This window comes from Rhinoraja longicauda, chromosome 1 (genome assembly GCF_053455715.1).
Source record: "Rhinoraja longicauda isolate Sanriku21f chromosome 1, sRhiLon1.1, whole genome shotgun sequence".
Taxonomy (NCBI): Eukaryota; Metazoa; Chordata; class Chondrichthyes; order Rajiformes; family Arhynchobatidae; genus Rhinoraja; species Rhinoraja longicauda.
In genome coordinates, this window is record NC_135953.1 from 48,398,314 (window position 1) to 48,409,372 (window position 11,059).

General features: G+C 44.2%; 1 pseudogene; it reads right to left on the reverse strand.

The window, feature by feature from the left end:
* Positions 1-963: 963 nt before the first annotated feature.
* LOC144599337 (granzyme K-like) lies at positions 964-10,137 on the reverse strand (annotated as a pseudogene).
* Positions 10,138-11,059: the final 922 nt, after the last annotated feature.

The window sequence follows — 11,059 nt, forward strand, 5'->3', positions numbered from 1 at the left end:
CTCACTGTAGGTCTTGTCCATGAAACTCTTAGTTTCCAGGATGATCCTGAGGTCATCCAGCTGCTGCTCCAGTTCCCTAACGCTATCCTTCAGGAGCTGCACCTGGACACAATTTCTGCAGGTGTAGTTGTCAGAGGCACCAGCGGTGTCCCTGACTTCACACATCCTGCAAGAGAGACACTGTAACAATTTGCCTGCCATTACTTCAGTGGATTCAAGTGTAGCCTCCTTGCCTCAGCCTCCTCGCCGAAGACTCTTGAGCCAGAGACTCGCACTTCCCCTCAACAGGCCACTCCCCGAGACCTGAACTTAATTTTATCTAATCAAGTCATCTATCCATGCAACTAATTAGGATGTCTCAGCCAATCCACTCCCTCGCTGGTCTGGTTGCTGCTCCTCTGCGACCTTCAAGGTAATTGCCCCGGGCTGACTCTTGACTCTTTTTTTAAACCTCCCGAAGTATACTCCCCTCGGAGAAAGCCTTCCTTCAGCCAATCCACTCACTCGCTGGTCTGGCTGCTGCTCCTCCACGACATACAAGGTCATTCTAATCAATTCCTTGGACCAACTCCATGTGTCCTCCCATCTTATTTCCCAGTCATATTGTCATCCGATGTTCATTTATTTCTCATTCCCTCCCTTTCAAAACTCTTAGCGTGTGCAATCCACAACTGGGATCGGAATTGGGCATTGTAAAGTTTCCAGGGTGAACACAGGCGGACCTGGAACGTGGGTGAGGGGGGGGAGAACAAAGGAGGGACTAACGTGGGATACTTTGTAACTTTGTCAGCGCCCTTTACTGTGACTTGTCTCATGTGATAATAAACTATGAATTAATTCATTCATTCCGTTCATTTTCACAATGCATAAATGTTACTTCAGGGAACAGGGAATTTAACAATTCTATTTTTTATTGCAGTTTGCGGTAAAATGTTACACAATGTATTCAAGATATAGATGGAAGCATGCTGGTTATCTAAGCCAATTAATTGAGCATCATAGTTAGCAAAGCAAAGTGAAGTAGCACACTGATTCTCAATACAGCTCTTCATCGGTCATATTGTAAGCCTGAATGGCAATAATTTTCCAAATCCAACAAAGGTATTTATCAGAAACGAAAGTATAAACTCCAGGCTTTTTGGGATCTGCACATAATAATAATAATAATAATGCATTACATTTATATAGCGCTTTTCTAACACTCAAAGACGCTTTACAAGGTTTACTAAAACATAAAAGAAAATAAATAGATAAATGAGTAAACGAAGAGAAAAGGAAAAAGAAGGTGAGGTAACAGTCAGTGATTGAAGGCAGTGCTGAAAAAATGAGACTTCAGTGATGTTTTGAATGTGGTGAGTGAGGAGGAGTCTCTGATGGTTTGGGGTAGTGAGTTCTAGAGTGTGGGAGAAGCGATGGAGAAAGCCCTGTCCCCCCAGGATCTGAGTTTGGTCCGGATGGGGGGGGACAGAGAGAGGGTGGAGAGTGCCAAAGGACACAATCCCCCTGTACTTTCCGTTGCAAACCAAAGGACCTCCTGAATCGTCCTGGAAGAGAAAACAATAAAGGTAACAATTCAGTAGAATTAGATAAAATAATACATCACCAACTTTCAATCTGACAACACATCACAATGTTATATTTATTACCCATGCCCAGCTGGTTTGAGCAGACAGTAATTTCACAACTTGGAGCATACATAATGTGCCTAATCAAATTCACAAAGAGTCTTTAAGTGGAACAGTTTTCTTGAGAGAATAGTAATGTTCAGCTATTTAAAAAAAAAACATTTACAAAAACAAGCTACAATAATGCCAGGCTAAGGCCATTGTGAGGATGGATGGAATGTTTCAATCTGTAGAAGGCACCAGTGAACCATTGGGGCTTTTGCACACACTCCCATGGCTTTATGGCCATTTTACTAATAACAATGCTACACAGCACACTCACCTTGCACGAATCTCCTCGGCCTTCACTGTCACCAGCACAGATCATGTTAGGGGTCACTTCAGGTTGGTGATTGTAATAGTCCTTGCTGTTGCATGTATTACGATCTATTACTTCTACTGTCACCTCTTGAAGTGTGTCAGAGTTATCAAATAAACCTGTTGCTCCCCATCCTGCCACTATGCAGGATGTTCCAGCATCCAGATCTTTGACCCATTCCTCCGGGTAGTTTGAGCACTTTCACATAATTGTTGATCATTGCATTATTCTCCAGCTGTGATAAAATAACAATTTATTCTCATTCATCAAAGAGTGAAGAATATCTTAAACTATTGCGTTATTCAAAAGAGGTTCGTTAGTTTCCCTATTTAAGTACTTCATTTGCTGAAGTTCTGTCCTTTGCAGAATGAAATGTTTATTTTTCATTTTTTCAGATGATCAGAGACAAGAAAAATTGACCATAAAATGTAATTTCAATTACCCTTCAGGTGATATATGAAAATATTGGTGAGGCTGATGTTCATAAAGCCCTACGCTACTGTTGCGGATGATCGATCGATCGATTGATTGAGTGAGTGAGTGAGTGTGAGTGAAAGGTTCAGCGGCAAAATGCTCTTCAGCTCACCAAGTCCACATGGATCGCCGATTAACACTAATTTAACCCACTTTCACAGCCATTCCCTACACACTTGGGGCAATTTACAGAGACCAATTAACTTACAAATGCACACATCTTTGGGAATGGGGGGAAAACAAAGTATGGGTTGGTGGCATGGTGGCACAGAGGTAGAGCTACTGCCCTACAGCATCAGAGACCTGGGTTTGATCGTGACTATGGGTACTTGTCTGTACGGAGTTTGTACATTCTCCCCGTGAGAAATAATATAGTTTGAATGTCATTAAAGTGGAACATATTGCAGACAGAATGGTAAAGCTGTCAACAATGAATTTAGTTGTCATGTCATTTATTTTCTATGAAAAGCTGTGGAGTCAAATCAATGGATATTTTTGTGGCAGAGATAGATAGATTCTTGATTGTATGGGTGTCCAGAGTCATGGGGAGAAGGCAGGGGAATGGGGTTAGGAGGGAAAGATAGATCAGCCACGATTGAATGGTGGAATAAATTTAATGGGCTGAATGATCTAATTCTGCTCCTATCACTTATGACCTGATGATCATAAATATACTCATAATCTCGCTATGTGTTGCTTTGCTTTTCTTTAGGTTATTTGCTCAAATAGCATTTTGTTTGCCACCATTTTGTTTGCTGCCGTTTTGTTTGCCACCATTTTGTTTGTATTTTGAGCTGCTGAGTAACTGATTTCATGGGTCTTGTTATTAAGTAACAAGTTAAAAACGAGTTATTTTCCATCAAATGAATTTAATTCAAATAAACATGGCTGGCTGTTTTGTATCATTTTACTTTCCAGTGTCTTCAGTGAACTGTACAATAAGGCAGAGTAAAACAAGTGAGTGATACAATATGTTCCTTTCTTCTCTGGGTGGCTTGCTTAAAAATGACCCCTCATATTCCTGCTGGGATGTTGCTGAGGCTGAATGCAGATTGATTGTTGGCAAAAAATTGGATATTATAGAGATTATTATTACAAAGTTGATCTCAGCTCTCTGGAACACTCCTGCAGCTGGAAAGTGGAGGTGTTTTCTTGCAATACAGATAAGAAGAAGGATATGTAATTCAGAACATTTCTTGATCTCATTTGAACATCAGGAAATGTTGATGCTGAAATTTTCTTCATGAACTTCTATCTAATCAATTCTTTAATTCCAAATGTTAAGTTTCCTTAACTTAAAAGGGGACATTTCCTCATCAGTTCAGTGCACCATCTGACCAAGGAGGCTCCAAACTCACACAGAGACATCTGATCTCATCTGTGACTAATACACGATTCTTTTACACAGAAAATGGTGGGTGTCTGAAATATGTTGCAAGGGGTGGTGGTGGATGCAGATTGCTAGTGGTGTTTTTAGACAGACACATGGATATACAGGGGCTGGAGGGATATGGAGCATGTGCAGTTAAAAAGGTTTAGTTTAAGTAGGTACCATGTACGGCACGGACATTACCACCCCAAAGAGCCTGTTCAGTACAATGCTGTTCTATGTGCTACATCCTACAGCTGGTCAGGTTATGGTAGACTAAAAGTAGTGAAAAAAAACACATCAAATGCTCATTCTAATGATCCTTGCTGAGAAACTTCCTGACACATAAAGGAGGAGGACAAGGTTTATTTGATTTCCCCTGGGCCAAACGGCATCCTAGATATCACCGTAAGTAATCTGAAAAATCATTCCCCCAAGACATTGAAAACATAACTGTTATTCTTTTGTGAAATTAAACATTGCTCAATGAACAAATTAAGAGCTCAGAGCACTGTATACAGATAAGAAAGAAAATTCATACTTCCAGCAGCATGATGTCATTTTCCATAGTTTCACCACTGAATTTTGGATGGGGAATCTGCCTCTTGATATGAAATATTTGTTTACTCGACTCGTTTTGCGAAAAAGAATGTGCCCCAAGAACCACTTGAGACTTCTGTCTGCCATCGTTGCTGTCAATCAAAAATAAACATAATTACACTTTTTCTTAAAAAAAGGCCATTTTCAGAAATTCATCAGGAAGCCAACTAGTAAAAATTAAAATTTGTGGAAATATAAGATATATATATATATACCACATCATATTTGGTAGTTAACAAATGTGTAACTTCCAAAGGGTGATCCGTACCCAATGATAAGCCAAGACTTTGCTCGATTAAAAGTCATTAATGTACCCATTAAAACAAATTGCTTGTAAGTAATACCCTTAAAATACTGAAATCTTGGGTCTGAAATAGGTATCGTATAACTGACCATTCAAATTGAGTCTTTTAAGACAAAAAATGCCATTAACCTGGTGATCTACATATTAATGAAGACATGACAAAACAGGTAGAAAGTGATAATACCACACAGGCTGGGACTAGGGACTGAACACATTAAAGTAAATTTTTATTCATATACCGTAGGTCTTACCTTTCACAGTGAGCTGCAGTTAGAACCCATTTAGGGTTGGTCAACGCCCCTCCACAATGATGAATATAACCCTCCCCCATAAACTTTTGGAAGGATGCCATGTAGGGTCTTGAATGACGTACAGCGTCATGACCACCGAAAATTTCATCTCCATGATCTGCAACAGATAAAAGATATTGAACTTTTTTTTTCATATGCAGGCTCTGAAGATAACTGACAAGGCCAGTATTTATTGTCCACCCCTAACAAGATTGTGGATAAAATGAAATTATTCTGAATAGATCTTTACGTGATTAATTGAACATTATTATGTAACCAATAATAGAAGTAGAACATTCCAAAAGAGTTGCAGTGAGATTTCATTACAATATCCACTGAAGATTAAGAAAGGTGGAGTTGAATTTCCCTTCTTCATGCAATGGCATAGTCTGTACTCGTACGATATTCATCAAGAATTTTATAGCACACAACTTTGGACTGACATGTGGCAAATTACATTTCACCACATGAGTGTTTGGCAATGACCAAGTCTGAGAAGATGGAACGTTACCGTTTCTCTTTGAATTTTAGTGACAGAACCAGAAAGCAAATTGGACCAAAAAATGTAAATATTATGGTTATAAGGGTAAGGGTCAGAGGCTGAACATCCGACTAATGGTCCAATGGTACTTTATTGTCAAATGTGCCTGGGTGCAATGACATTTCTTTGTTGCATACAGTTCAGTAAAAATCTTACTATACTTAAGCACAATCATACTTAAGTACTTTCCCCATTCCTTTCTACCACCTGCAAGTCGGGAACCGGTTAACAGGCTCTCAACTTGCTTGGAGCACAAATGTTCCAACAACAGTCATAAATTATGGCACCTTCCAGGAAAAGAACAGACTTGATTCATAGGCAATCCAACACCACAGACCTTCACTCCCTTCACCAGTGGCTCATTGTGCCAACAGATTATAACTTTTGCAAAGTCAGTTTATTTCCAAAAGCAGATCTGAAAGTTTTGACCTCTATCAGCAAACAGGACGAAGACAGCAAGGCAGTAATACACTTTCATTCCAAGTCACACACCATCCTGGATTTGCAAATATATTGCCATGCTTACTTCCTCACAAGGTCTAAATCCACACATTCATGCACTGTAGAAATAACTTCAACAAATGTTTTCATCACCTCAAACAAGTGTCTCACTACCATCTTCTCAAAGGAAGTTAGAAATGAGCAATAACTGTTCCTTATGCCAATAACACCCATACTTTTCTAACCACTGGTGTAGCATGGCCACATTCAGAGTATTGAAGGCAGTTTTCATCCCCCTTTACAGAAAGGATCGGGGCTTTGGAAAGGTTAACCTAGTAAATCTACGCTGCACTATGTTCAGTGTATATTGTATGTTCTATATTCACTGGCTGCTCTGTGTTCCTTCTGCAGGATAACCTATAGCAACTTACCAAAGTTCCTTTATCAGCACTCCTAAGCTGCAACGTGGACCATCTTGGAAGCAAGTGCAGCAGAAACATTGGAAGCTCACCACTTACAAATAGATCAAGATTCAAGATTCAATTTACCATACAGCCATACTGTAAGATTTGAGAAGTTTTCCCTCATTCGGAAAGCAACACCAAACCAAAGAGCTGCAGTTTGGACATTTTAAACGGGAGACTGGGGCTGATAGCGGAGAAAGGCTGCGGTCAGTTTACCAAGGGATGTCACAATCTGTGGGTCCTAAAATGGCCGCAGGACCTCGTGACCAGCCACAAAAGCAAAAAACCTTACAGCCCAGTCTCTAGGTTTCTGCAAAGCCACGGCCAGAACAATGGATGGGTATTGGCCATGCAGAAACCTGCGAAACCAGGTCGAAGTCCAGACACTGGGGCGCTGACACCAGCATACTCACAATGCCCCAAGCCGACCTACACAGTTAATCTCGTTAAGGGGGCACAATAGCCCATAGAAAACTACCTGGTAGGTGATGGGAAACCAGTTAAACCCATCACCTCGCAACAAAATACCAATTAACACCGTCTGGCCATCCCCGGTACCCCCGGACATAAGCGCAGATCAGAGAGAAAACTCATACATATCTTTTAAACAAAGAGATTCCAAGATCTGGCGGGAGATAGGACGGGTCAGAATAGTATAACTGGCCACGACTTTTGGGTTTTAAACTGAAGAAAAACTGGATGCAAGGAAGCAAGTCAAACGGATGCAGGAGGAAGAAAAGACAGGCAAGAAGAAGTGAAGTGCAAGAGAGAGGAACCGGCACGCAACTCGAGAAGAAATACTGCAAGAAAACCTGCAAGGAACGCAAGTAACGGAAGGAAGAAACTCAGGGGACAAGCACGACCCCCACGGAAAGCAGCGGAGAAGCAGCACGAACAGCCAGTAACCCCAGTAATAGCCCCATGGTGAGCATGTACCCCAATTCTGCATATCCTGGACATAGTTTAGTGTAGAGGGGACAGGTATATAGAGGGGACAGGTTAACGTACAGGTATGTAGGTTAATTGGCAGGGTAAATGTAAAAAATTGTCCCTAGTGGGTGTAGGATAGTGTTAATTTATGGGGATCACTGGGCGGCACGGACTTGGAGGGCCGAAAAGGCCTGTTTCCGGCTGTATATATATGATATGATATGATATGTAAAGGAATATGTGTTGGTCAATTTTGCGATGTGTCGTACGTTCCCCATCTTACAGTCGTGTATATGTCTTGTAGAACTGCGTTTTATGATTCATAGTCAAAAGTATTCATGTAATTCGGTATGTGTCTTATAGATATGTCTTTTAGAACTGTATAAGTATTCATGTACAATAGTCCCAAGCGCTCAATAAAAGCCTTTTCCATTTAAACCCTGGTCTTCAAATCTGGTCTGGTTGAATTTTTCTGCACTATAAACGCTCCTGCATCTAAGTCCAGTGTCTAGAACCGTAAGGGGTGAGTGGGTCGAACCACTCATGGGGAACCAGTGTGCGCGGCCTGGTCAAGGGATCAGAGCAAGGCACGGGGACCTTAGGTCGGGCGAAAGCTCGGCGCAGAAACCCCTTACAGATAATGGCGACCACGAAGAGACACTGGCAGCAGGACGATAGTGTACCAGAAAAGGATTTTAATAATGGACGAGCGCATTGCGGACTATGTTTTTAGCAAGGTGAATATCACCAAACAATGGATGTGTGGTTTGTTAGAGGACAAGCGCCCACTGGATGCAGTGATCCGGTGGACGGCCAGTAAAGCCCACAAGAAATCTGTAGAAAAGGCGGTCTGGCTGACCTGCTATAAGAAGCAGGTCCAGCTTTTGGACCGCCTGGTTGTGGCACAGGCAGCCCAGATCAGGGACCTTCAGGTAGAGGAGAAGGCTGCGGGTGAGAACCAATTGATTGAGGCTCTGGACTCTTTAAACAAGGAGCGCCGGGTCGTGACCAACCGCCACAAAGCCAGGGTAGAGCTGATGGAGTGTCAGATCACTGAGGCCATGCGCAGTAAGGGCAGGCTCCGGGAGCAGTGCGCTTCCCTGAGCCACCAGCTGGAGACCCAGAAAGAGAACCTCAAGGGGGTTAGTGCAGCCTACAAAATGGTTTTGGAGGACAGGTTGGAAGGGGCCGACCATGGGGCCTGCCTGCAGGAGATAGAGGGTCTGCGGAGTGCTTTAAATAAAGCAAGCGGGCTGGTCTATCTAATGAACCCCCCAGCGAGCCAGTCGCTGGCGGTTGCGAAGGTCCCGAATCAGGGGACCCTTCGCTGCATTTTAGGGAGGTCGAGCAAACCGCCGCAATCAACGGTTGCGACGATGGAGAACGGGCAAAAATGTGGCGACAGGAGGGTAACCCTACCGCACAGTCCAAGTGTTTCAGGTGCGGTAAGGTGGGGCACTGGCGGAAGGATTGCAGGGCCCACACCAAGGAAGATAGGGTTGGCACCACCCTGCGCGCCGATGTCCCAGTTAAGCCCGATATTATCGAAACGATGATCGAGATGATGCGGTCCCTCATGGCCGCACAGGGGAAGGTGGCAGTTGCTATCGGCTCCCCGGGTGCGGAGGGGGCACTGGACATTCCCCAATGACATCAGCCCGCACAGCCCGCCTATCTGTATCCTCTCCGCTACGATGCGTGGAAGAGGCCGCTTGTGGAGATGGTAGTGGAGAGGCAAAGGGGCAATTACCTGTTGGACACGGGGGCTTCATGCACCGTGGTCCACACAGAGGAACCCTTTGACTCTCCCCTGTCCACACTGGCGGGGTTCACAGGGAAGGAACAGGCTGGCGCACGTTCCATCCCGCTGTCCATTCATTTGGGAGCACTCCGCACCACATGGGAGTGTATCCTGATAAAATGGACAGCAGGGGGTGGGAAGGGGATTAGGGGAAAAGAGGGGAAAGGGACTCTGTGCACCATGAAGCCGCCCGAGGGTTACGACCTCGAGTGCATGGTGGCGGAGGTCCCGGCCGAACTGCAAGAGTGTGTGGGGAACAACCTGAACGCATTTGCGACCCACAAACACGATTGTGGTAGGGTAGGTAGTTATAAGCCTGGATCACAGGGGCCAGCCCTGTGAGTGGGGACTCACAGCCAAGGATGAGGCAGGTCACGCAGACAGGCAAGGTTGCCTGCGTGAGGGGGGAGGACATTCTCCAGGAGTGGAGAGTCTCGCGTTTTGGGTGGGATTCAGACGAGGAAGGGCCTGATCAGCTCGACCAGGGGCTGGATCCCATTACGGAGGAGTCGGAGTCGGAGGGGGACGACAGTAACGTCCCCGACTCAAGCACCAGGAAGGCGGGGGTAGCGAGCGAAGGCTCACCACCTGTAGGTACAGGCAAGGTGAGGTCGGATGCCGCGGGTATACCCAGCACCAAGGGGGCAGAGCTGGATGAGGAGGGGCCAGGGTCGGCAGCTGCGGGGGGTACCCGAGCTGCGGCACGGCAGGAACCGGTCCTCAGCCAGGCTGTCCAGGGGGCAGTGCCTAAGGTGATTCTCCGTAGGTCTAGCAGGGAACCCCAACCTAGAAAGCTTTGGCCAGAGGTCAATCACGCCCCGAGGTACGGGAGCCAAGTGAGGAGGAGGGAGCTAACGTTTCAGAGGAGGTTTAGCCCCCGCCAGGCAGGACTTAGAAAGATGATAATTAGCAAAACATGCAGATTGTACAGTCGTTTCATCTTTACTTCTTGTGCAATCACACACTAAATGATGCCAAACATTCTTGGGTAATTTATATTAAACTCAGTGGGGAGTGGTTAATTGATTTTAATGCCACATCAGTGATAGGTTGGATTTGCACATTTTCTAATGTGTATTCACTGTAAGCCATGTAGCAGGCTCAGAGCAAACCAGAACATTGAATCAAATATTAGGGGTTTCACAAATGTTGGTCTTTAGTTTAGTTTAGTTTAGTTTAGCTTATTATTGTCACGTGTACTGAGTGAGGGAAGGTGAAAAGCTTTTGTTCGCATGCTATCCAGTCAATGAAAAGACAATGCATGATCATAATCAAGCCGTCCAGAGTGCACAGCTAAAAGGTACAACATTTAGTACAAGATAAAGTGCGATAAAGAACATCAAAGATAGTTCCAAGGTCTCTAATGAGATAGACAGGAGGTCAGGACTGCACTGTCGCTGATGAGAGTACCGGTCAGTTGTAACATGTTGCTTGAAATTCCATTCCAATAACCTGATGACACACAGGACATATTTATTCAGTCCTGCGTGAATGCATAATAAATGATGCCGAAAACTAGCATTAAATTTGAGAAACCATCGATTGAATAAACCACTTTACTGTGGCTTAATTTCGAATGAAAATAGACCAATTGAAATGGTATTACTTAACTGGCAGCTTTTTATCAAAATCCATGATCCATAAGGTGAATCAGCTGTGATTTGTGATGTATTAGTTAGAATGAAAGGAGAAGGACTTTGATTGGACCGATGCCAATGGTAAGATGCAATGCCATTGTAGCGACCATGGAGAATGGTCTAGGTCGTCGAACCCTCGGATTGGCCAGCGAGGTCACGTGGGAACGCGACCATGGGGATTGGTCCAGGGAAGGACATCGCTGATTGGTCAGCGATGTCATGGGT